The sequence below is a fragment of the Rhyacophila brunnea genome, unplaced genomic scaffold, assembly GCF_057557595.1.
Source record: "Rhyacophila brunnea isolate RB1 unplaced genomic scaffold, BYU_Rbru_1.0 scaffold_14, whole genome shotgun sequence".
NCBI lineage: Eukaryota > Metazoa > Arthropoda > Insecta > Trichoptera > Rhyacophilidae > Rhyacophila > Rhyacophila brunnea.
In genome coordinates, this window is record NW_028232796.1 from 37,870,703 (window position 1) to 37,893,741 (window position 23,039).

Consider the following 23,039-nt stretch of genomic DNA (forward strand, 5'->3'; position numbering starts at 1 on the left):
GTGAGTTTCATTTATGTAACGTCTTCTAGACCAGCGGTAAACTAGTTTGCTTCATGGCGCTCTTAAAAATCTTATACGCAGTTTCTCAGATCATGAAATCAAACTAGATACAGCAAGTTGAGTTTTGAACAGTATCTGATTCAAAAATGTAATCAGGCCATCCCCTAGCGGAGGTCGGCCACGATTAAGGGCCCACATGCCCCACGTAGGTCAGAATGGAGGTTTTATGATATTTTCAGAGCATAATCCTGGACATTCCTTAAACGTTGTAGATAATCTATGTATATAATTTTAAAGCCTTATTATCCTTTAGATTTATTTTAAACATTTGATGACTGCATAAAGTATTTTTATTACATAAAATAGTATTCTTTTAAACCTCTCGATCTAATGTTTTAGAAATAGTCATATTTCAGTACATCCATGTGCAGTGGTGTTGAGATTTTTTAGATTTATTAATTTTTAAACGCATTTATAAAACCATCAGTAAAATTTATGTTGACATTATTATATTGAAATATTTAAGATAAAAAAAATATATTTTATAATCTCTGTGATCCCAAATTTGACATGAATTAGGCATTTTATAATTCAAAAAATGGGCAAGATTACCACATTTGAAGATAATTCTAAAGATACTCATTATAAGCTATGTCTTTGAACATTCAAATGTAATAAACATACGACGAATAATGATTGTTTTATAATAATAAATTATTGACCTAAGAATAAGGTAGTATTTTTTTACCATACATATTTTACATTTTTCGCCTACACAGCTAGTCGGTGAAATACATGAGTAGTGTAGTGGACTTTTCTAAATACAAACGAGGTGACACGTGGTCATCCATACATAATGACGTTATTTATTTATTTATTTATTTTTAACAATATAAAACATAGTGGACATAACAAATCTAAATTCAAGACGTACACAACATGAGATTTACATTATAAGTCAAACATTACCCTCACAAGAGAGAAGAAGAGAATAATTATAGAAAAAAATATATAATAAAAATAATAATAATAACAAATAAAATCAAAACATACTTAAATACAATTTAATACAGAAAAATATAATTTTTGAAAATAAAAAAACATACGATTGTATACAAAAAAATGCAAAGTACATCATTGAAAATGTCCATCTCTTTAGGGAGTGCATTTACTAATCTTGCACCCGTCGCTAATGGTGCCTGATAGGCTTGACACGAGGAAACGGTTCCAATACAGAAAAAATCATGGCTGCGACCACGTAGGTAATTGACAGGCGCATGTAAATTCAAATTCATTAGGACACCAGAATTGGAAACCATCCCTCGCGATAACAGGCAAAAGTGTTTCAAGAGCAGAAGAGACCGACGAGATTCAAGAGAGTGAAAAGTAAGCATGCCTTGTATAAAGGCAGTCGGAAAATAATCATCTGACGAATTATCGAAAGGAAAACAGTTAAATGTCTTAAAATATAGACATCGAAGAAATTTCTTATGTCCTAATATATGTAATTATCTGTCACAAAGGGGACAGGTGACAGGGAATAGGGGTATAAAATGTTACTTCACAAAACAACAACATATAAACATTTTTTTGAAAATAAAAAAAGCCCATAATTATTAACATTATCCATACGGGAATTGAAATATGTGACTTTCGAATTAATGAGAATATTTTCGACAACGGTGTAAAATGAATTTATCACGAAGTTTGACGATTGGGGTAGGGGGGTCAATAAATACGTATATTATATATATACATTATATATGTGTGTGTCATATGAATACATACAGTATCTTGATTCAGTCGTCATATTGATATATACCTATCTGGAGTTATATTCTATTTACTCATTCAGTCTCTGAAAACTAGGCTACAAATTGATTCTCGTGAGGGTTCTGTTGAAACTAATCCATATTGAACCCATCAGTCATAACATGCCCGGAGAGGATAATAATATTAAAAGTTTAATCCCAAGGAGAGAAAAAACTTTCACGTTGTCATGTTTTTGTTTTGCGAAAACATTTATATTCTATACCACACAGCATTTCCCAAATGGGGTTCCGCAACGGTTGCTGGTTTTTGGAAGATATTTTGACGGCGAAAAAAACTACCTAAAAAAATCCAATCACACTTACACTGTGTAAAGCCTCAATGACATTGAGCTACTTTACAAGCTGCTTGTTGGCGAATTTAAAAGCGGGCGAGTCAACTGGTGCGATTGTGATGATGACACACGAAACTTTCCACTCGCTCAGAAGCCAACAAGCTAGCGAGTTGAAACCGTCATTTTTTATACTATTTTGATAGGACGTATTGAGTAGTTCATTTTTTTTTACCGGGAGGTCGCTACTATCGCTCTACTTCGCAGACGCAGTAGCCCACACGCCAGCGTGTAGCGTGTAAAGTTGACCGGCTTTCAACTTTTCTCGGTAGACTGTTTATAATCTCCTGCTTTTTAGCTTCTTCGATGATGACACTTGGCGAGTTTACAAGCTGATTGTAAATTTGCCAACAAGCAGCTTTTAAAGTAGCTCAATGTCATTGAGGCTTTAGACAAAGCAGTCTAGATTATTATTAGTTTTATTAAAATTCCAACACTACAGTCACAATAATTTAAAATTATATTTTTAAAATTTGGGCCCTTCTTTTGCATTCAGAAATGTGATGTTATCACGAAATAAATTTCTCGTTAAAATGTTTTAATTGGATATTGGATTTTGGATTTTAATTTTGCAGTTATACAAAATTGTATTTATTTATATCTTACTGACATATTTACAAAACTGAATGACGTATGTTTAAGTATCCACTCTGGGGGAGGGTGGAAACGTTACTCTTGATTAAAAAAAACATCACTGTCTAGTAAGTTATAATTTTGGATATCAGCAGTACACAGTTAAAGTATACACAAATAATACACTACATTCTTAATATTCAAAAGTCCATTATAAAAGACTTAAGGCCATTGGACCCGTTTTTTCCTGTCTTCTCAAAATCGTGGAAATGGCAAGGACGTTTAACACGAATTGACACATAATAAACACTTTATTTATTTAAAATCTAATAAATAATATTCAAATAACACTTTTTGTGTCATTAAAATTTTCTGATTCGCTTTACTTTTTAAAATAAATGACAAATAGTCGGTCCTGTTTTCGAAATTGGCCAAAACGACTGTCACGCCACAGTAAATTTTTGAACTTAATAATAGTTTTGCAGGTATATATTGTATGAAAGAAATGGGTAAAACAATACATTTCATTGATTAACTTACGTACTTTTTTTAATTTCAGAAAAATAAAGATTTTAAAGCCATTTTAGTTTGAGTATACATCAGCCAATTTTGAATGATTTTTTCTCACAAAATAATATATACTGCACAATAAAAATATTTTTTTATTATAATATAACATTTCCGTAATACTATAAATAATAATTAACAATGAAAAATAAATAAAACCCTATAAATTCGGTACAATTAGTGACGCTATATTACCAAAACACGTCGTACGTTTTCGTGTATTTATCCTATTTTCAGACAATTTAGATATATAATTATTTTGCAAAATTAACAAAAAGAGACCATTTGATCGATTAATCCATATAGTTTTTCTAATTTCTCATTTCTAACCTTAGTGGGCTTCTAAATTTCAACGGGTGAGGACGTCTTTTTTTTCCAAATTTTTATCCGTCGCGAACAGTATTTTAACTCATAGAAAAATGACCTTTACTCGCATTGCAGTAACAATCAAATTGGCAAGACCACATGACGTAGACCAGGTGTTATAATTTGTGTTGACAAATCAAACATCATAAAATACCAGTGAATGTCAAACTGAGAAAAATGTAGTTATATTATATTATTTATTATCTTGTAATACAAATGGTTGCAGCATGTGAGATATTGTAAGATAATTGAATCTTATAACCACGATGGCTACAAAGAAGTCCTAAAGGTATTCGTTCGGTGCAACATTTATAAAAAAAAATATTTTGGACTTGAGCAGTTTAGATAAAATATAGGTGGACTTTAATTATTTTGATAAATACCTACTTGGTTGGGCTTTAAACGATTTGAAAAACTTTGCATGTACTTAATACAGTTTTTATGTACCTGGGTCGCCATGTTTTGTTATTTTCAAAGGGACGTATCCAGGAGTATGTTTATTGGCATTATCAATAGAAACAAAATAATATTATTTTTCAAGGTCTATTTATTATCGATCTTAAGTGGTTTATGTCACAAATAGTAAATTTGTAGAAAATTTAAAGTAAAATACGTTTTCGAATGCTGTCATAGTAATGGCCACTGAAACATGTGTCATAATTTTCCTAATCGTCAAAATAATAATAAAATAAGTGTTTTGGGGCACAAAATCACGTATATGTTTTATGATGTATGTATTTTTCAGATGGTTTGTGGTAAAATCTTTTTTTTCATACTGCCACAATTCAACTATTCATAATTAATTGTTTGTTAAATTTTTCATTGTGCACTTTGACTTAATAGGTAGGTGATAAAGTTTTTACCTTACTTTATTGTATTAATTTATTGTTAAGTGAGAATTAGCTGCTTTCGTTGTCAGTGTGTATTTGATGAGTGCGCATAGTGCCTGACGATGTCGAAAGGCGAAACCAGGATCGCATAAAACGACTCAAATGAAATAGTACAAAACTTAAATCCATTAGAATTTAATATATTTAATGCCGAGTTGAATTGAATGGAATCACCTTAGGCATTTATTAGTAATTATTTAACACAAGTAAAAAATATATTGAGGTAAGAACCTAGTTCATTGAATAATAAAAACAATATTACTCTTTACATCACAACTGACAAGATTTTGCCTGAACTCATTGATCCTAGACTAACACGGTCGATGGATATAAGAAACCCTCAATATCATAATTATATTAGATGCTATCAATAGAAAAGAAAAAAAAATAAAAAATAATAATTTATAATAGTTATTCTAATACATTACATACCGTTAAGCCTGTACACTAATTAAAGAACCAATTATTAATTTTCTATACACACTAATGTTCCGAAATCCTCCGCGGCGACCAAAACGTACTGCCGTCAAATACACGTTATTATAATAATGGTTTCTTAAATCTTGATTGTTGCGTAATAAATTTAAAAAAATTGTACCTCGACAAATATTCATTGAATTGCTTTCTTTTATGAGTCATGTTTTTATAATTCAATAAAAACGCAATAATAACAGAAATCTTTTATGCATCTTGTGAATGTTTTAAACTTATAATTTGTAATGTGAGCTCATGAAAAAATGAATAACTTTTGTATTCATACACACCGATATATACAAATAATATACCAATTTGAAACACCTCAGAAACATACATAAGTATTAGATTTTTTTTTGAAAAATATTTGAATTTGAACCCACAATATGATAGGTTCAAGAAAAGGTGTCACTTCACAAATTCAGCATATCAATAATATGAGGTTCTTATTTGGAGGTCTACTATTTTTATTCTTATAATTTATTCTACCTACCACAAAAATGTTTATAAAATTTGTTAGGAAAAAAAATATTATTAATTCAACACTTTTAAAACCTCTGATTTCGTATCTACTCCCAGAGACGCCGAGCGAAGCGTTTTTGTTTTTTTATGCGCGCTCCGCATATTGCTATTTTGTTGTGGCGCTTACGTCAAATTTGATTCTTACGAATGAACCCATAGGCCTTAAAATAACGGGAAACGCAGTTTTAGAATTATGCTGAAAAACTGTTGCCATGTGAAGTGAAGTGAAATAATTTAAAAGTATTTCACTTTGCGGCTCCAGACAAAATATATTGGCCTTCACAATTTTATTTACAAATATTTTTTTTATAAACATTAGTTTTTAGCAAAATTGATAAAAAAAATATTGCATATTTTGAAAGTGAAACTGGAAATGGTTTATTAATAATAATTATTGTGTCAGCCTCTTCGCATCGCAGTTTATAACGAAACTCAGGATTAATATATAATAAAAAAGTCTTTTCATGTTAATAATAAATCAAAGCAAAACATTAAATCAGGCCCCTATTTTGATTTTATTTACAGAATGTTGCTAACCAGGAGAATATTACCTTTTTTTTAGTAATGTTACCATACTAAAATCGTTCAAATGTAAAAAAAAAATAATACAAAAGTTCATTTATAATTACCTATATAGCGGTGACGATCAACCAGCGGCCCGCGGGCCACATTCGGCCCGGGGTGGATTTATTTCATAATGGTAGATATGTCAAAGAGTAAATAATATTTTAAATATATAAATGCACCGCCTAAAAAGTTTTTCGTATTTAATTTGTCCCTCGTTAATAGAAAGAAATGTCAGATTCACATAATTACTTAATTACAAACATATTATGAAGATATCGTTAAATAAGCCTTGAATACGCAAATTCAAATAATCAAATAGTGCATAAAATCTTTTGAATATAAAATTGAGTTATAAAAAATATTCCTTCGTCATTTTATGTAGACATCCAAATAAACAGTAATCATTATTTTTTAAATGAATAATCACGTAAAACACACAGAAATACGTACGTAGGTTATGTACTTAAACAAAGCAACATACTTCAAACCATATAGTGAGTCGCCATTTTGTGTATGGGGCTGCCAATAGAAGAAAAAAATTATAAACTTGTTACCAACACAATCGCACGAATAATCATTCGATTCTAAGTTCGAACCGCCTTCAAAAATTCAAATACGGAAAGCGTATAAAACACGTTCTATCTAGAATTCAAAAAAATATTAGGTTGATACGCATTCATTCAAACAGTAGGTTACCTAAATTTATGTAGGGGTAGTAATAATAGCAATGAGTTACTAATTACAATACAAAATTAAATGTTTAATGTACACATACACATTGATTGAATATGCAGTCAATAATTTAGGAATTCAATAATAGAATAATATCTGTCAGCATGACATGCTAATACTTGGGGCTAAGGAAGTAAGGGGTACTGATTCATACTTTTATATTGGTGAATGATAATTTTTTTAACTGACCTTCACTCTACAATACGATCGGCAGAAGGAGAGATTTGACGCAGTAATTGGGTCAGTTGAAGAATTCAATTATTGTGATGAGGTCACATTCCTCCGACGTGAAGAATTCTAATCTCGTTTATATGACAAATTAAAACAAAAAAAGAACGCGACAACATTATCAATCAAATAAAGAATCAAATATAAACGATAATTATTGTAGACGCGATAATTACCTGACTGTATTCTGTGTATTTGCCATTGATGAGTGCGCGAAGTGCCTGAAGATGCCGAAAGGCGAAACCCGGGTAGCAAAAAAAAATATTCAAATGGAATAGTACAAAACTTAAATAAATTAGAATTTATATTATTTTTAGTTGGATATATTTAATTGATATAATACTTCTATAGTTTATCATGTCAGTATGTCTATTCTATATACAATGCGTCTATGGTAGTTTATCATATTTATGTATTACAATAAGTTAGCCGTCTAATCTCTAAACTGTAAAAAATCCTCAGTTTTAACAGCCCCGTTCTTGACTGTGTTAACTTTTAGCGCTAGATAGACAGTTTTTACAGTTTATACGGCTAATTTATTATCATAATACCTCAATACTAAATATGATAAACTACCGTCGATAGCCGCCGATAGCCACCTTGTGTATAGAATAGACCCACGAGTCTGTATTATTGCATTACAAATGATTGCAGTGCATTCAACTTCAACATGAAACAGAATAATCCATGTGTCTTTGATAGAGTTTTGAATTTAATATTAAGTACGTGGAGTATACACGTAAAAAATATTTAATTAATAATACGTGTTTAACTACTTACTGTTGCCAGTGTATTTCTAAGTAGACGAAACGTATCCTGATCAGGATAATTTAATTATGTGGAATAAATACTAGGTACATATTGTATTTTATTTAAATAAATAATTAATTAATATATTATGTTCCTTCATAATTGTATGTACAGAAAATATATAAGCATTTTTATTCGGAACTTCTCAGAAACATACCTGTTCAACAAAGAATACTACACTCACAAAATGTTTAATATAAAGAAATATGTTTATAACGTTAGATATTTGTGTCTCAATCACCTTAAAATACGCAATCTATGTTTATTTTAGACCTCTGAATTAGTGTAAATAATTTAAGTATATTAAGTATTTTATAACCGTTTAAAATATAACAATAATCTTGAATATTGTTTTGGGTTGGTTAGATAAAGCTATCCTTACTGTGTCTTATAAATAAATATCAGTATAACTAAAAGCAGAAAACATTATGATATTTATAATAATAACAATTGTGACGATGATGTAAAATTAAATCTATAATGTATGAGCGAGTATGTATGTATTTAAATTATTTTATGATTGTTTTACGGGATAGTAATATAATAGACGCCATGGATAATAGAAAATTAATGTTTTTATAGTTCATAATATGCTCCATCATTAAAGTCCTTAATCTACGTGATATATAATTAATAAGTAATAATTGATGAACTTCATGCGCAATAAAACTTATTTCTATTCCCACTACTCCGGATAGTTTTTTCTTATAAAACACAACTTTTTATACACTTACCTTTGTTGTTTTCTTTTACGCCTCGCAGCCGAAATAATGGCACAATCACTTTTTAAATAATTTTACGTTATTTACCAAACATTATTAAAAATACAATTTATGACAAAGATTTAAAAATTCATTTGAATAAACTGTTATAATTTGTTGTAGACCGGACTCAATGCTATTACCGAGCGGAGGTGTTAGCTGTGCGCCTGCCAAAGAGGATATAGGCAACTTATTTTACATCAATGGAACTTGGTTTGCTTGGCCGAACGTAGCAGGCGTGCGCAGAACAAACTAGGGAAAAACACATACATACCATCTGCGTAGAGGTTCAATTTTCATATAACAATACATATAAATTAGTTTTGTTTGCGCATATATATTCCGTACACCCTCTATAGAGGTGGATGTATGAATGAATGAATTCTTTTGTTTATGTTAGGGGTATTGGGGTGCATTATATTGTTGACGGTATTAATTTCCTTTGTTTCACTGTTGCACTGCTTTGATAACGTGTTGCATAAGCGGGCATAGCTCATACATAGATAATCATAAAATGAATTAAAATATATATTTTAATAAATTAATCAATAATCGAGTGTTTACGCGTCAACCTAACCTCACAACAGTCGCAGCATAATGTTATGGAGTATTTTCAAAAGAACTTTTTCTAATTCTGTTTTATGGTAGTTTTGTAGTACAATATGTTAGCATTTCGGTAAGAACATAGGTTAAAAATATTGAAATCTTATATATGTACTTACATAGCAATTCGTGTTGATTTTCAACTAACTTATTGTGCCATAGCAACTGTCCATATTCAGATTTACGTCTGATTAGCTGAGAGAAAAACATGTCGACAGATTCAAATACCTGGGGGTAGAAAACAGAGAAAATGGCATTTTCTGTGTTAATTTTCATTTTCAAGCTCGTTATCTAAAATAGGAATGGCTGGAGAAACATTCAACTCGAGTGTTTGGGACTCACTCTGTTAAAACATTGCATTCTGACGGTGTTGCTTTGCGGTAGCGAATCATGACACCTTATGAAGGTTCAGAGCAACTTTATACTGAGCTTCGAGAATACTGGGTGTGCGGTAGTATGACTTTAAGAGTAACGAGGAGATAAGAGAACAAACCAAGCAGCATCTCATCATGCTATGAGTCAAGAAGCGACGGCTGACGTTGTGAGTGTCAGAAGATAACTTCAACCTGGCTTATCTGTTCTTCAATCAAACGGTATTCTAGCGTCCTAGTCGATAAATACTATCTATACAGTCTATGGTATGACCTAGAATTACGCAAGAAGACAGGCAGATGATAGGGATTCTTGAAGACGCCGTGTGTTGTAAATATTCTCCAGCTGAGGGACATAACCGATGAAGAAAGAAGAAGAATGTTTTGAACATGAGCACATCATTCACCAGGATTTTAAGGACGCGGAGGCCCGAGCCCCTGACTGATTTTTATTCCCCATCCAATATAAAAAATAAAATAAAAACTAAAAACTACTAACGTACGCATTGAAAATCTCTATGTACTTATCTCTTTTTTAGAATCACATCCTGCAACTAAAAATAAATGATATTTAAAATGACAGTGATGACAGTTAATCATATTATTAATGATTTATTTACTGTGTACAAATACGTATTTCTGTTTGAGTGGACATAACAATTGTTATAAGCATAGTGGTTTTTTTATGCTTTGGATAATATCTTATTGTGGTATTTATAGGTACCCAATTTGTGAGAAATACATATCTTTTTATAATTTGGTATAATTAATTGTGTGATTGGTTTTAACTGTTTCGAGGCCCCTTTTAAATTTTCTGGCGAATCGATTGCGTCATCTGCGTCAAATAAAATCGCCGCTAACATCATTGATAATCAATTAAGTGCTTATTTTATAGGGAAGGAAGACTATACCGATCATAGTTTTTTTTATAAACAATGGTTGCTTTTTGCTTAGTTATATAAGAAAATATATTATTTTTATTAAAGATTTTCTTACATATATATTTATATAATTCTTCTTCTTCATCTTTCGACCACGTCCGATCCTAATAGGGTCATATGGGCCTCCACATAGTGGAGGTTTGTATTAACAGATTTTGTTTTTACGAGAAATGGATGTCAGCCACTTGCTCAACCTATTAGGTACATACTCTGACTCAGAATACACAAATTGATAAACAATTTCTGATTCTTGATTCTGACTTATATAATTATATAACTTAAAATATTTTTATTTTTGCGAAAAAAAATTGTTCCTAGTAATGGATTTTTTCCACAACTGCCTTTAAATCCCTTAAAATTTCTAAAATAATCAACCATATAAAACTCAAAAGAAGATTTAGATTTAGATTCAGGTAATAATTTAATTACGATTTTAGAAAAAAATATGTAATAATAATCTTTGCAATAAATTCCTTTATAATAATATATAGTATTGTGGCTCATAGCTCATATTATCTCAATAGCTCGTCCTACTTTTTTTGGTTTAATCTAATGAAAATAATTTCGCGATGAAAGATAAATCACAGGTATTAAATCCTAACCAGAGATTTGAATTTCTCACAAATTTTGTGAATTTTAAAGAAACTTCTTTATAAAACCATTACTCTATCTAGCCTTATGAAACTCGAACCGATCAATTAGCATAAATAATTCTTTTTTGAAGAGATTAGATTTTCGATCTTAAACTCAATTATTAGCTTAGCTTTTCTTATTGTTTTCGAAAATAATGAATGGAATATAATTTTTCAATTTCGTCTATAAAACAATTTTCCAAAATAATTGTTTATCAAACTTAATTTTACATACTTTTTTCTATATTGTTATATTTAATTATTGTTCCTGATCATTAATACGCTACATCTGTTCTTCTTCTTAATGTGCCATCCCCTAGCGGAGGTCGGCCACCATCAAGGCGATCTTATCTTTGTCGTCTGCTACCCGGAACAGTTCAGTGAAGCTGCACTCGTACCAATCACGGAGGTTCTTAAGCCACGAAATGCGGCATCGTCCTATGCTACGCTTACCTTAAATGACAAGTTGGGGAATGCTGTACTTTTGTCCTCTCATAATGTGGCCGAGGTACTGTAGTTTCCTGGTTTTGATACTACTTAGAACTTCTCGGCCCTTCCCCATTCGATTGAGAACTTCAACATTTTGTCACCCGGTCAGTCCAAGGAATTTTAAGGATGCGTCTATACAGCCACATCTCGAAAGCTTCAAGTCTCCGTGATATCTCTTGGTTTAGCGTCCATACTTCCATACCATAGAAAAGAATTGAGAGAACATAACAACGTACCATACGCAGTCTCAGACTTAGCTTAAGGTCTCGATTGCTAAGGAGGCGTCTCATTTTGAGAAAGGCGCTCCTTGCAATCTCAATTCTAGTTTTTATTTCCTGAGACTGGTCCCATTTCTCATTGGCCCATGTACTTAAATATTTATAATAGGTCACACGTTCGATCGGTTCGCTGTTAATGATAAAATTTGTGTTGGTGTCTGGTGTCGCTATTTTTGATACTAGTAATAGTTTTGTTTTCTTGAGGTTCATTTTTAAACCATAAGAATTACTGACCTCATTTTCTTTTTTCTACCAGTTAATGTTTTCAGATATTAATATTTCAGATAACCAGATATTTCTATACGGAGTTGTGGACCCTGAAGGCAAGAGAACGGAAGGCAATTGATGCCTTTGAGATGTGGTGTTGGCGCCGAATACTTCGCATTTCTTGGACGGAGCACAAGACGAACCAGTCAATCATCCAGAGACTGAAGATAAAGGAACGGCTACTCGACGATATGTCTGAGAAGAATTCTGCAGTTTTTTTGGACATATTGTCAGGCGCGGACCAGACAACCTGGAGAGACTGGTAGTTTTCGGTAGCCTCCAGGGAAGGCGAAGGAGAGGAAGAGCGTCTGCGCGATGGAGCTGAAAGAGCTGACTGGGGGGCATCATCCATTCTGCCCTGATAGAAGTGGAAGATCGAGAAGGATGGAAAGTCTTGGTCGCTCAAAGGATGGTGAAATTTAAATGTGGTCACGATCCTCAGCCATGAGTGCACAACCAAGAAGAGAGAATATAAGCAAAATAAATTTAATGAGATCCTTGTGCTTGTTTCGAAGAACATAATTTTTTGAAATTTGGTTTAAAAGATGTGAAATTTAAAAGTGCACTCCAAAAATACGATATTGATTGTTGGATTTTCGATCATGTATATTATTAATTAAAATTATGAATTATAGAAAAATACAATAGTTAAAATGTTATTTTTATGACTGATTTTTTTTCAAAATGTTATGTCCGCCATTACTGATTATTTTTCGCGTACCACCACGCTATCCACTCGCGTACCACCGGTGGAACGCGTACCACAGGTTGGGAACCACTACTATAAGACAATAAAATTCATAAAAGATATCTGAAACTTTTAAAACCGAAAAGCTCACAGATATCAAACTAGTGTAAAATCGTAAAATTTTGTTTTGCCGGAAGGGTTATTTTTTGACATAAGATACACTGTCTCTCAGTTCTGTCATCGTTAACATTTTTATTCACTTTACCTATTAGGTGTGGTTAGTGTTAAACATTAGACTCTTTCTAGTCTCTTAAAAAATAATGTTTATATGTCTATCTGTTTAATCTGTACTTGTTTCTTAACATCGTAATCTTCCGTGAATTTCAAGCATCGACTCACTGATCTGTGTAAAGCAAAAGTCGATAAACCCCAATCTACACTTTTGTTGGTTATATCGTACATCGTTTAAACATAAATCATTTTAAAAAAAGTATTCTTCAAATAATATACCACAGAAATTTCTTTATCCTACGCTCAAGCAGACAAAAGATCACAATACACCGTCAGTTATATTTGGACAGTCATTCAATATGAACTGAAACTTGAGTTGTATAACCTACAACAGTTGTCACCAACCATTTAAATATTAGGGTTATATTGACCATTTATTTAAGAAGAGTGATTTTCAAAATGGGACAATTATTGCTTCCCTAATGGAGTCACTCTGATAGGTTGCTCTGAAGGGACATAATATTATAAACTGATACCATTAAATTTTACCAGTATGTGCCATTTTATGTAGATTTAAATGGCGATACGTTTATTAAAATGTAATTTTCAATACTATATCATAATTGTGAAAAGAGATTGGCATTATTTTTATTGAAATCTAACGATTATCCGTCACTTCGTCCGCGTGCGACTTGGATATAAAAAGTAGACAGATATAGCTGATGAAATATGAAAATATCTTCAGTTACGTATGTTTGTATTATAAATCATAATAATAATAAAAAAGTACGAAAGTTGTGTGTTAGAATTATTCCACTTGGCGTACGATTGGAGGTTGTGATCGAGAAATCTCGTCTCGAGAATTCTCGATAAAGAATCGTAAAATGCCAATCTCATTTCTCGAGAAGTCATTCACCAGATTCTCGATAAATCAAGAAATTGACGCGAGGCTAAGCTGCCGAACGCAACCGGAATTTAAAGAAAAAAGAATGAAAATTCTGAATAGAATTTGTAAAAGGTTTCAACTCGACTCGACTGAAAATTTTTGGCCAAAGAGCTAAAATCTTACATTCTGAACAGATTTTTTTGGCGTAAGATTTAAAAAATTAAAAAAATCGGCAATAAAAGTTAATTTCGTAATATAAAATATGAGAATTCTTGAGAGAGAAAAAAATCTTGACTTTGAGAATTCTAGAAAAATGTCGAGAAATCTATGTACCATAGTGATTCTACTATTTTCTGATTGGCAAGGGTCTGAGGCTGTGCCAAGTAATGCATTGTTAGGACGCCTCCAGTGTGCCCGCAAGCCACCGATAGTCCACGACTGACCTATAATATACAATGTCAGTGGGCGTTGGCTCTTCAAAAGATTTAATATGCCATATTAAAGTGCTTGTATGAATGGAACATGTGCAAGTTACGTGAGATACTACAACATTCTTTCAAAATTATAGTTTTACATCGTTTCAATATATTTTTTAGTTATAACAATATGATAAAACTCTATTAAAAATGATAAATATTTTTTAAATTTATATTCGCAATGTAATACAATCTAAATCAGGGTTTTTCAACCTTTAAACACCCGCAGCCCGGTGAACATAGGAGAAATATTTCGCGGACCGGTACTCGCCAGAAATAATAACCATATAGAATTTTATTTATTATTCTTATGTTTTAAAATTACAACTTTTGGTTAGTGCTACATCTGCTGCTGCTTCTTTGTAAACAAATTTGATATGTTTCTGAGAGACGAAGTGCTGCATTCACATCCATTCTATTTGTTCGGTTTTTATTACTGACATAGATGAAAAAGTCTTTTCACATAATAGGAAGTATACAAAATTACCAATAATCTGATCTTTATAACTCAGAGATAGATATTCTTTATCAATGGATATCCAAAATTGAGACAATGATTACATTTTATGGCTGGACAGTGGACACCTGAGTGACATCAGAAGATAACTCGATCGGCTTTTCTTTCTCACAAGGATCAAGTCCGCATGATTTAATATTTCAGCTAACGCTTTTAAGTGTTGGCTTATGATGTTGAATATCACTTTTTGGTTAATATCAGTAGTATTCAAAAATTCTTCCAGCATTTCATCTAGTGCGAATTCCCCGAATCGTGTAGCGATATAGTCAGTTGATAGCATGGTGAAAGCTTTCGCGGACAGGCAGTAAATTCCTGCGGACCACCGGTTGAAGAACACTGGTCTAAATGAATCATTTCGTATTCAAAACCTTACTAAATTTTAAATCTGTTTACATTAAAAACAAAAGAATATCTCGACAGATTTCGTTTTATAAAACGTACCCAGGTTAGTATATTTTTTTTGTAATTTATAAGCGATTAGGTAAGGGGTTGTTTTTTGTTTGAAAAGGTGCTCATTTAATCTGGGTGTGTTTTAGAATAAATCGTTATCTCTATATTGTAGAGTGTAGATTGTTATTCTTCCTCCCTCGTTATCTCGAGAGAATTTTCAAGCGCTGTTGTGTTTGCTTGTTTTTAAAAGGGACGATTATGCACAAACACACAACAGAATGATTGGATAGAGTTTTTTGAGGTAGACATTTAAAAATATATTTATTTAAGACTCTGTTTAACTTAAAACGAAGTCGGTTAAAAGAGCTGGAAGTATTATAATGCGTGGAAAAGTGTTTGAAAGTAATCCAACCTTCAAGTACTTAGGTGCGAACATCACTGATAACAATGATATTTCCAATATTAATACTACGGATTTAAATTCTAGAGACCGACAAGTTTAGCGTGAGGCTCCCCGGCAACGCGGCAGATATGAGCTAATGGATTTAAGTTTTGAACTATTCGATTTGAGTCGTTTTTTTGCGACCTGGGTTTCAACTTTTGGCATCTTCAGGCACTATGTACACTCATCAAAAGGCAAATACACACTGACATCGAATACAATTAACGGTACAAGTCGGTTATGGGGAAGCCAGGCGGGAACCGCGCTAATTGTCTTGGCCGATTTTGGCAAAATCCACGAATTTCAAGAATGAAAACCTAACTTAACCTAACCTAACTTAACCCAACTTAACAAATAATCCAGTATATCGGCCATTTTCAAAATGTGTTTACCGCTGGCTTCCACATAACCGACTTGTACCCAATTAACTCTAACTCATATAACCAATCAATACAATAAAGTAAGTAAAAACTGTATGACCTACCTACCTATCAAGTCAAGGATCTCAATAAAAAAAGTATAACATACAAATTATGAATATTTGAAGTGTTCCTAAAAAACCCCTTACCTCATCAATAATAATACACTCGATAAGTGTATATAAATCGTCAAAACCTAATAATAGATCATCAGTAATAAAATTATAAACAATAAAAATACTACACCTAAGAGGTGTAAATTCGTCCATTCTGGGAACAATGGTAACGTATTGGAAATTAATGGAGTTAACTAATGAAATAATATATCTATGATATCAGTCTTTAAAAGTTGTTAGTTAAACAATTAATATTCTTACATGATACCTACTTTTTTTAAATATTATTTTTTTAAATATAATAAATCTACAAATAAACCCACCTAATATATAATATGTATATATATACACGTTACATACCTACAACCACATACATACATATTATAAATGTTGTATATCAATACCATTACACCATAGTCTTGCATATAATGTTACATACAAAAAAAATAAAAAATAAACAAGCCGATTGCCAATAGTAACTCAATTTGGAAAGCGCTTCAGAGAGTATAAGAGCCAGTAGCTAAAATTTGTCGCAATTAAATATTATGATGCCTATACCATAGTGTTATATGTGGATGGACGCGAAACCCAAGGGATGCAGGTTCGATTCCTGCTGGGTGTCATATTTTTTTTCAAAAAAGATTTTTTCTATTGGTTCTAATTGCTATTATGTAAGTATGTATACATCTCTCTCCGACCATGTCCGATCCTAATAATATGACAATATGGGCCTCCACAGAGTAGAGGTTTGTATTAACAGATTTTGTTTTTTTTACGAGAAATGGATGTCAGCCACTTGCTCAACCTATTAGGTCCATACCCTGACTCACACACAAATTGACAAACAATATGTGTACTTACCAGACCCAAGATTCGAACCTGGGACCCACGGCCTTGTAGTCCAACGCTTAAGCCGCGCGGCCACCGTGGGAATACGTGGCTATACATACATATAGGTTTATTGACATTGATATAGATAGGTCATTCTTACTACCGTTTTCAATAATACTATATTGAAAAGTAAATACGAGTACCTAGTCAGTGTCTTTGTCGTTGTATGAGGATTACTAGTCTTTGAACTGTATAATATTAGTACTAAGAAGATATTATTATTACAAATTATAACAGATGATCATAGTTATAAGCTTAAAATGAGATTTTCAGAAAGCTCCTGCTTAACCAGATATCAATTATTACGTGGCAAAGTTATGAGCAAAGTTTTCATTATGTAAATGGGTCATATTTTCTCACCTACTGTGGTGTAAGACTAAACTATGGACCAGTTATCGCCAACATCTGACACGCGTCTTTACGTAATTGAAGATTATTTGAAGTTTTATAATATTATATCAATATCTGGAAATGATTGAAAATATACAGTGGTATCCCGTGGGGTAGGTAGCCAATGCGTTGCATAAAGGCGGATCATTATAGTGGGGTGTTATTCATTCATAACTACCCTCTCGATGATATTTCCCCAATGACAATAAATTATATTTTGTTTAATTCCTTGATACCCTACGTAACTAATTAAGTAGGTACCTACATATTGTAAAGAATTTTCTATCGGTGTGATTTCGACTATTGCAATGTACCTACTCAATATTATATTTGGTTGGGCCAAATGATAGCCTTTCTTCCCACTTACCCTCGAATCCTTGTTTATTATTATCACAAGACCAGGGTGACTAGCAGTTGCGGGTCATGAGACGGCCGTGATTGCAATTTACATTCAGTGACTTCAAGACAGCCGTCGCGCGTGAATCAGCTCAAGAGAACGAACGGGTGAGTGTTGCCGCACAGCGTTAACTACCGAGTGATTCAAAACATATCTGTTTGACCTTCGTTGCACTAAATCTGTTACGGTTTGAGTGAACATCGCGTCTATATCATCCATCCTCAACTTATCATCATCATTCATCAGCCTCATCATGAGTTGTATATATTATTGATCAACCCCAATTTCTCCACCATATCTAGCTGTGTTACTACACACATAATATAAATCCTTATACATGAACTAAGCGCCACTAATAGTACCTACTTAATTTTTCATATTTATACAATTGTAAATGATTATAATATCATTCAACTCGTTCAAACTTAACTCGGCTCTTCGAGTTGTTTCACTGCATATCGACCTCTCCTGAGTTCTTTCTCTTGTATTTACATCATGTAACTTTACTATACTTTGAGATTAATTGACGAATAAAGATCGCTGAAGATTAACATCCGCCAAGCCTTATTATTGGCATACACCTTCCACTGGAGACCACGTGAAGGATCAGGGCCCGCTGGTAAGGATTTCCATTGCCAAACACATAACAGGGCGACGAATGAAGTAATGAACACAAATATATAAACTTTTGAGAGCAGTGACGGTTTTCCATGAAGCCAACGATACTGTTGCTTCATTACAAAATATGAACATTTTAGTTTAAAAAATAATCGAAGCATTTATAATATTTTGACGACATAACTATTATTGTAGTGTAATACAATATAATGTATGTAATATGGGCTGGACACATAGCTCAAAGAAGGGACAATCGTTGGATTCACTGGACAAATCTAGTAATCCAGTGGTATCCAAGATGTTTAAAAAATCAGCAAAGAAGACCTAAAGGCCGCTGGATCGATGAAATCGTTATTAGGTTCTGCAGTTCTGCATTAGTACGTGGCAACGCAATGCATAGGACCAAAAGAAGTGGAATCAGCTTGGAGTGGCCTTCATTCAGCAATGGATAGATTCAGGCGGATGATGATTACAGTAATAGTGGTTTATCGCACAGCAAGTTTTTCACAAGGGCGTCTCCAAATTCGTTAGCACCACACGTAGATTTATATGCACTGTTTACTACAAGCCTCTTTGCCTGATTACCTCGCATAAAATTAGATCAAATAATATTCACTTGTATTCATATATGTAGTAATTAATAAATTAATAGAAAGATAATAGATGTAAAAATATATTTTTAGAATATATAATTTTCATCTTAGAGCCGGAGTGCAAACTTATGAAGCGTATACTCCACCTTTAACCACCACTGAGGAGACTTCGTAAAAATTCTCTGATTCTCAGTAGATTGTGTGTATGTCAATTTAGAGATGTTTGGTATATGTTACAACGATTTTTCTTAGTTCGTTTTCTTATTTGACCGGTACAAATCTTGCAATCAATTTTTAACTAATTTCCCGACTAGCTAGATATTTGAAACTTTTAGAATGTATCAGAACACGATGCCAATGCATTATTTTAAAACTTTTAGCCATCTTTAAGTAGAATTGAATTCATTTTCAGCTAATTCTGGTTTGTATGAAAAGTTATTTCGACACCATTATTGGTTACTAGGGGAGCAACTAAATTATTAATATATCCGTGCGTTACTATGGAAATCAAAATGACATGTCAAGTACCTACAATTTTTTTTGATCGTTTAAGATAGTCAAGTCAAGTTTATATGGTTCAACAGAATTTAAAAAGGTTGTATATAAAAAGTTCTTTTTATCTTGTAATTATTTCTGTTTAAAATAGTAAGTAGGTACGAATGTGTAGACAATTTGAATCTAAAAATCAAAGGGGTCGGCATTTTAAGTTTGCTTGGGGGTGGCATTTTACCTAGACACGTCACTGAAAATACAACACAGGCCAATCGTCAAGTACCTTTTCAAAATAGAATAATTCATGAAATTCATCATATCGTGTGCAGATATCTATTTTATTTAGACACCGCCAGGCGCGTACACAACAGGGGGAGGATTTCGTGTGGGTGATGGCGCAAATATTGGAAATTATTTATTTTCGCAACACGTTTCTCAGAGCTCCGAGATAACGGATATATTGATGAAACTCTCATCCAGTGTGTGTTTCTAACGGATTAATGTGTAGGTTATGAATTAAATGCCGCTGTATGAAAAGGTCTCAAAGGCAAAAGTAATGATAAACTGCTTCGCTAAGCCAACAGCGATTCTCGTCAATGGAGTCAAATCGAGCGGGTCAACAACTACGTCTATCATGAACAACAAATGTCAATTGACAATGATATGTATAACGAGATTACTCGAAGAACCAAACTGTCATGTCATGGAGTGCATTCGGGCGCCTGAATAGTATCTTCAAAAGTGACGTCTTAAACGTAAAGTGTTCTACCAATACGTGATAACGCTCACGTCGGATGCGTTTGAAATATGAACTCTTGATGTAATAGAAATCCAAACATGCTGAGTAGCTATAACGCGTAAAGATCACAAAAGAAACCAATCGATAAAGAAACATACAAGAGTACGTGAAGTGATAGAGCTCGCTAATAGTCGACAATCACTTGACAAATATGCCGTCATACAGTGATACCCAATGGGCACTAAACACCAAATCCGCTGGATAGACGAACTCGTAAAGCTCGGTGGATGTACATGGCAGCGAAAAACTAGGGACAAAGAACAGTGAAGGGAGCTAGGGGGGGCCTTCATCTATCAGTGGATCGACCCTGGCTGATAATGATGGTGAAATGCCGCTGGATTGATGAAAATCACACATGGTACGTTACCGTTCGCGGACTTTACAGTATTAAAAACGGAAATAAATTTAAATTTGAAAAATATTTATATCAATCGTTAGACGTAGGAAACTGAAATACCTGATGGGTATAGCAGGTAACCGATCACGAGTAAAGAATAATCTGGGATAAACTTAAACACGTGTCAAGAATACGTCATACGTCGAATACTGACAACTGCTCTCGGTTTATGCATTGACGCTCATTTAATATTGGTGTATTACACATACTATTGTACGTGCAAAATGCGTGTTTCATTTTCGTAGGACACTCACACATGCAAAACCCTGCATCAAAATGCAGTGTATTGAATATTGCCTATCGGAATTCTATTTATTATTTATTCTGCACGGCAACGCCCCACTTTGTATACAGTATTTTTTATCATCCGTGCACGTGTCGTTTCTGGTCATCATGGACGTCAAAGGGCAGCGGAAGTAAACTAGAAATCGCGAACCCGACAAAACATTACAGTCCTGTTTAACCTTCTATGCTAATTAATACATTTGGTTTCCCAACTAGTGAGTGGATTTTTTTATGGAAAGATATTTTCGTTATTAGGTACAAAGTTTCGGTAGCTATTTCTATATATACCTAATGATTCTCCTCGATATGCCACTCTACGGGTAACTGCCGCCCCCAAGTGACGCTCAATCTGCCTACCTAGCGCCATCTTTAGATTGATAAAGCCTGAGCATATCTTTTTGCACAAGCAACGAGTGGTCCACTGTTCAGCTGTCAAAATCAGATCCCAGATTGCTTGAAATATTGATTCGCCCTTTCTCGTTTCAAATTGTATTATGAAAGATTCTCAAATCAAATATATGAACTATCAGTGTTATTTATAAATAATATACATTCCTGTTGTTCATCAGCTGTCAACGTCAGACTAGTCCTGCACACAAAAAGCGGTGGTAATATCGATTTCCAAAAAATATGTAGCATGTGTGTTAATGCTAGTGTATTATTTATCATGTAACTCATCTATCCAAATCAAACCATTCCCTGTGTGAACACGACAGACGCGTCAGTATGAGCACTCTATAGAACAATGACAGGTCATCCATAGACAACAACGGGGCGGCCGGAAAAATTAGGACCACTAGTAGTGAATGTATCGGCTTTCCACTTGAGTCGGCAATGGCCTACCCCTCTCTGGTTGCATGGTTAGACGTTTAAAGTTATAGCTGTATTTTAGTAATATTTCACACAATTCTAAAAAAGGTTGATAACTACTTCCAGGGCAAAATTATTTCAAAACAGAATAATTTAAGCCTGAAAATTATTACGCAAGCATGATCAGCAATGCATAATATTTGCAAACCGCTAATGTGTCAATTAATTATTTCTAACGAAATTAGTAAATATAATAAATTACCTTATTGTATACATTAGATTTAAACTTTTTATTATTACCACGTTTTTATTAGCTCGTATGCTTGTTTGTCCGGTATAGATTTTTTCTTGTGCAGTACAAATTTTTTCTTGTTTGTCCAAGATTTTTAACTAACTTCCCGACGAGCTAGACATTTGAAACTTTTAGAATATATCAGAACACGACGACAATGCATTCTTTTAATACTTATGGCCATCTTTAAGCATTTAAGCAGTTAATTCTGTTTTGTATGTTTCGGAAAAAAATCGTTAAAAGTAATATTTACTACTCACTATTATTGGTTGCTAAGGGGGTCCTAGCAACTAAATTATTAATATATACGTGCGTTACTATGGAAATCAATATTAAATGTCAAAATGTTAATTCTCTATTCTATAATATTTATTCAGTATTTCTATCAATAAATATAAACAGTTTTTATTAATACATATAATTGTCAAGTTTATATGATTCAACAGAAAATTTAAAAACAAGGTATATAAAAAGTTCTTTTTATCTTGTTATTATTTTATCTAATAGCGGTCAACTTCTCTAACTGAATAATTACATCATGGCCCCCACAAGGGGGGGGCTGACAAGGTTCTAGCCTTGAGGCCCGGCGTGGTGAGTCGATCAGTTAAATAAGATAACCATACACCACAAATTTGCTGTAATATTGAAAAAAGTCGCCTGCGGGCTATTTTATTTAAA

At 32.9% G+C, this 23,039-nt stretch overlaps 1 protein-coding gene across 1 annotated transcript in view; it reads right to left on the minus strand.

Moving 5' to 3' along the window:
• The window catches only part of LOC147075936 (potassium channel subfamily K member 6-like), a 252,092-nt gene extending 243,254 nt beyond the window's left edge, over positions 1 to 8,838 (minus strand). The window contains exon 1 of the mRNA XM_085942264.1: positions 8,625 to 8,838. The gene's annotated coding sequence lies outside the window, so the exon portion shown is untranslated. The remainder of the gene's footprint in view (positions 1 to 8,624) is intronic.
• Positions 8,839 to 23,039: the final 14,201 nt, after the last annotated feature.